We start from the raw sequence: 6,000 nt of genomic DNA on the forward strand, positions 1-6,000 counted from the left end.
TGTCCCAAAAATAAATAAACGTTGAAAAAAAAAATTTTTTTTTAAATATATTTCAAGGTTCATTTATTTATTTTGAGAGAAAGAGTGTGCAAGTGAGGAAGGGGCAGAGAGACAGAGGGAGAGAGACAGAATCCCAAGCAGGCTCCGCACTGTCAGCGCAGAGCCCGATGCGGGATTCGAACCCACAAACTGCAAGATCACAACCTAAGCTGAAGTCAGACACTTAACTGAGCCACCCAAGCACCCAATGTTGATGATTTTTGGTGGGTGGTTGTTATAATTATTAGTAACTCACTTATCCAGGCATAGAGCCTTATAGGTGTTCAGTCAGTGTTGAATGAATGATCGAAATCAGTGCAAGTGTATAAAAGCTTAGAAGTGGATGATATCAAAGATTGAAACAGACACTTGATTTGTACTTGATTTCGTCTAATTGGTTATTATGACTTGATATCCATGGAAACTGCTGAATGGCGAGGCTCAGAATAGGGCAGATTACCTCTGCAGGTAATCTGAGGACACCAGATTACATGAGGTAATCTGAGGACACCAAGGTCCATGTGGGTTTTGTCCCTTATACACACTGTTCCTCTCCCTCTTCACCAGGCAGTGATCTTTTCCAGGCAGGGCCCATGACGTGTGGGCACTCAGAAACCAGCGTCCGCATGGTTGCTGGGGCGCAAGCACTCATGCATTTTGTCAAAGGAATGAATGAATGTTGTCTGATTGGCTCAGAAAATGTCAGGACTGACCCTTCAGTCAAGGACCTCAGAGCCTTCCCCTGGGAGGGACTGAGGAAGATTAGATTAGATTAGATTAGGTGTTCAGGGGCGGGGGGGGAGGGCGGGGAGGGTTCCTGGGTGGCTCAGTCGGCTAAGCGTCCAACTCGTGATTTTGGCTCAGGTCATGATCTCACAGTTTGTGGGTTCGAGTCCTGCATCAGGCTCCATGCTGTCCACACAGAGCCTGCTTGGGATTCTCTCTTTCCCTCTCCCTCTCTCTCTCCCCCTCCCCTGGTTACTCTTTCCCTCTCTCACACACACACAATAATTAAATAAGCTTAAAAAAAGAGAGAAAGAGATTCGATTAGGTGTTAGGATGATCAACGCTGTTCAAATTCAGTTTCAAAGTGATACAGAGTTTGTGTTTGGGGGTCCAGCCAACCTGGAGGAAATACTGGCTCAGCTGCTCTCTAGCTTTATAAACTTAGGCAAGTTATTAACTTCTCCGGAACTCAGTTTCAGCCTTTATAAATTGAACCTGATGACAGTTATTTCTCAGGGCTGTTGGGCAGACAACCTGGTCCAATGCGTGTAGAGCCGTTTGCCCCTGGGAAAGGAGCCATGGCATCTTCCTCACAGATTCTATGGAGTCGGGATAATAGCAGCCCTCTCCTCCCCCAAGGGAGTCAGAACCACCCAATGGTGTAAGGGATGGGAGAGTTCTTTGTAGACTGTAGGGTGCTGAGCACATCTGTGAGGTCATGAGGACGGCTTGGGTGGCAAGGGAACCCCTGAACCTGGAGCCCAGCCAGGGCCACCCTCCCAACCTCCTATCCCGGGTTGGGGGCAGAAGTCAGAAAAAGAAAGACCCCGGAAACCCAGTAGGGAACTTCATCCACAAGGCCGTAAACTTGGGAGTCAGACTGTTCAAGGCCCGCCTCTGCCTCTTTATGCTTTCTGTGACCTTGGGCAAGTGACAGTCTAGAGAGGCCTCAGTGTCTTTGTTGGTGATGTGTGGTTCGTTGTGGGGATTAAATGGGATCGAGCCGGTGAGGTGCTCAGTCCAGTGTCTGGGACACAGTAAGCACTCAGCAAATGTGTCTGCCCGAATTTCTCCGCATTTCCGGCTCCTGCTCTGAAGGCCAGCGGCTCCTTCGTCCTCAGCCATCCTGTCTTTGGCACAGAATGAGGAGAAAAGAAACCAGAAGGGCGGCAAGGGAGGGGGAAGCAGGGTGAACCAGCCTTATGGGACAAGCCATTATGCATGAGGCAGGGACCACTGTTTCCTTGGTTTGGGATCACTGAGGCCCAGCAGCCACCAGGCCTTACATCCCGGTCCGTCCATTCACAAAGCTGACGCTATTTCACCTCTTCCAGGATCCCTCTCCGGCTCTGCCCCCAAGCACTGTGCGGGTCCCCAGGGCCAGGGGAGAACACAGGGACAGAAGCCAAATGGGTGCTTGGCCCACCCTGGCACCCCACCCCCTCCACCCCTGACTATGGCCCCTTGGCCCCAGGTGCTCTCCTGGGCTGGGTGGCCCTGTCAGCCTCTCCAGGATGCTGGGACAGGGGCAGGAATCACTGGCTTGGCTTGTGTCCTCTACCACCGATAACAGCGTTATTAGGTAATTGCATTTGTCCCTTATCTCACACTTCTGTTTATTACTTCCCTGGGGAGATGCTGTAACCATGGCCTCTCTCTGCAAATTAAGCCAGTCTCCTGGCTGCAAGCGCGAGCCAAACCCAGGGATGACTATCAAGGGAGGAGTGTGGTGTGGAAGGGAGATTATATCTTCAGGTGGTAGGGACACCCTGTCCCTCATTCCAGGGCTTGCCAAGCCGGGAGCACAGCCAATGCCCCACAGAAAAAGCGCTGGATCTGGAGGAGGAAGTGTGGATCTTGCCATGGCCTCTGCCCTGGACTTGCCGCATGACCTCAGTCCCAGCACCTAACCAGGCTCTTCACTGGGCTCTTCATGTCAGATGGGGACAATCACTCTTTCCCCCATGACAATCAAAGCCAGCTTGGGGCTGGAAGACATCTATAGCCCCCTGTATCCCTCCATGTGTTCTGTATTCTTGTGGCAGCTTCTTTTTTAAAAACAGCTTTATTGACATACATTTGTACATATTTAGAGTACACAATCTGGTGAGTTTTGACATAGGCATACACCCGTGAAGCCATTACCACAATCGAGGCAGTGACCACATCCATCACCTCCCAAAATTTCCTCTTGACCCTTTGTGATCTGCCCTCCCCCTCATCTCCTTCAAAGTCCCTGTTCCCTGTCCCAGGCAACCACTAATCTGCCTTCTGCCACTATAGATTCATTTGCATGCCCTAGAATTTTATATAAATGAAATTATACAACATGTACTCTTTTTGTCTCGCTTCTATTTTGAGATTCATCCATCCATATTGTTGGTATGACAATAGTTTAGATTTCTTTTTTATTGCTAAGTCATAGCCATTATATGGATACACAACTTTCCTATTTATTTATATATTTAGATATTTAAGTTGTTTCCAGTTTGGGACTATTCCAAATAAAGCTGCTATGAATATTCATGTACAAGTGTTGAATGCTTTCATTTTTCTTGGGTAACACCTGGAAGTGGACTGGCTGGATCATATGGTAGGTATATGTTTAAGTTTTGAAGAAACTGACAAATTGTTTCCGAAAGTAATTGTTTTATTTTACATTCCCACCAGCAATACATGAGTTCAAGTTCCTCCACATCATCATAAACACTTGGTACAATTAACCTTTCTAAGTATTTTTTTAATGTTTATTTATTTTTGAGAGAGAAAGAGAGAGCGAGAGAGAATGAGCAGGGGAGGGGCAGAGAGAGAGGGACATGCCGAATCCGAAGCAGGCTCCAGGCTCTGAGCTGTCAGCACAGAGCCCAACACGGGGCTCGAACTCACGAACTGTGAGATCATGACCTGAGCTGAAATCAGAGACTTAACTGACTGAGCCACCCAGGTGCCCCAAGTACAATTAATCTTTCTAATTTTAGACATTATATTCTAGTAGGTGTGTGGTGATATCTCATTGCATAGTGAACTCTGCTCAGAGAAGCACTGGGTTCTCAGGCCCCCCGCCCAGGGTCAGGTTGTCTTTCTTAAGAGGTGAGGCCAGGCATGGAGACACCTGAAATTCTCTGTGTGCATCTTTGGTTCTTCCTTTCTGCTATCAGGGAGACTGTGGGCAATACAAGGTGATCTCCCAAGGACATTTACAGCCTGTAAATCTGGGACAAATGCATTCGAGACTCAGCTATCATCTTTGGTAAAAATTCTCCAGCTTCTCTGTATCATTGTCCTGTGTCCACTTTGGCATTTATTATTTATTAGCATTCAATGCCTCAAGAATAAGATCTCTTACTCGGATCCTGGGATGGGGTGGTTGAGTAGCCTAGAAGTGGTCCAGGCCTAAGACCACATCACGTAACCACTGCCCTGAACCATCTCTCCAGGAGCTGGGAGCCAAGAGGACTGGGAGCAGGGGTGTGGTGGCTTCTTCAGAGTGCCCTTATCAGGGGTACAAAGGCAGCCAAAGTCTTCTGAGACCCTTGCTCCACGCTAGGAGGTTCTCTGGTTCTGAAGCCAAATCAGTAGGCTTTGTTGTCTCTAAAGCCTCCTGGGTAGGCACAGATCTTCTCTGGAAGAGCTGGCATGCATGGAACAAAAGCCATTGTTCACATCAGTCACCATGTGACTTCCACACCAGAGGAAGCTGAGATATCGTTCAAGTCACCTCAATATAAGAAGACTGGGAGTTTAGGATGTCCTTCTAAGATGGCAACATCACAGGTAGAGCTTTCACGTTATTCTTAGCAACGGGCAGTGAGGCCACCCATGAAAATCTGTCTTTTGGGTTTGATGTAGGAAATGTCCTAGATCTTCTTGTTTATTTTAAAGGGTTTGAGAAGAAGGGCTCATGGAGATGTGGAGAACAGGGCAAGTAATTCAGGAGCCATCATTTCAACAAAGAAAGACATGTCTCATATAATCAATTCCAACCCCCCCCCCATCCCTTCAACTATTTGTAAAGGAAAACACTGAGGCCCATATAGGTGAATTGACCTCCCCAAGGTCAGTCAGTATGAGGCAGAGCTGAAACAATGTCTCCAAAATGATGCAAAAAGGCAGGAGTGCATTAGTTCCCATGAAGTAATGAGGGTCCTTAATCTTAAAAATATAATTTTGAGGGGCGCCTGGGTGGCGCAGTCGGTTAAGCGTCCGACTTCAGCCAGGTCACGATCTCGCAGTCTGTGAGTTCGAGCCCCGCGTCAGGCTCTGGGCTGATGGCTCAGAGCCTGGAGCCTGTTTCCGATTCTGTGTGTCTCCCTCTCTCTCTGCCCCTCCCCCGTTCATGCTCTGTCTCTCTCTGTCCCAAAAATAAATAAACGTTGAAAAAAAAATTAAAAAATATATATATAATTTTGAGGGACTTGATAGAGCAGACACATGATGCCTCCATCCTTCAACTAATCAGAGGTAGAAAGCATCCATTGGAAATAAGGTAAAATGCCATGAAATAAATCAACTTTGTTGACTGATAAACATAGCCACGATCATAATTATCTTCTAATGATATAAAAAGTTTAGGGGCGCCTGGGTGGCGCAGTCGGTTAAGCGTCCGACTTCAGCCAGGTCACGATCTCGCGGTCCGGGAGTTCGAGCCCCGCGTCAGGCTCTGGGCTGATGGCTCAGAGCCTGGAGCCTGTTTCCAGTTCTGTGTCTCCCTCTCTCTCTGCCCCTCCCCCGTTCATGCTCTGTCTCTCTCTGTCCCAAAAATAAATAAACGTTGAAAAAAAAATTAAAAAAAAAAAGTTTAAACAAGCTTAAAAAAAATAAGATCTTACAGCTATGACCCCTAGGATATGTTTGGACAAGAGTCTCTAACCAGTGTCCTGGGTTTTCTGGTGGAGGTGATGGTTGAGTACCATGGACAGCGGTACTCGAGCTTGTTATCTGTGCCTCTGAGCTTGGCGCTGCGTCTCATCCACAGCAGCCAAGTAAACCAGAATATCATTTGAATTTACCTGCCTCTACGTGAGGATCCAGGGTGAGTACTATTCACAGTGTGACATACACATATATGAGTTCCAGAAAGCTCCTAGCTCCCCAAACATCTTCCTGACCAGACTTCCCACCTTGTCAGAAATTCTGTCGTCTTCTTCATATTTAGGTTAAGCTATTTTCACTTCCATGAAAAAACATAGGTCATATTTCTGTGAATTCAGGGTTGGAGATGGTTTGAAGCAATGT

Source organism: Leopardus geoffroyi, chromosome B3, assembly GCF_018350155.1.
Source record: "Leopardus geoffroyi isolate Oge1 chromosome B3, O.geoffroyi_Oge1_pat1.0, whole genome shotgun sequence".
Taxonomy (NCBI): domain Eukaryota; kingdom Metazoa; phylum Chordata; class Mammalia; order Carnivora; family Felidae; genus Leopardus; species Leopardus geoffroyi.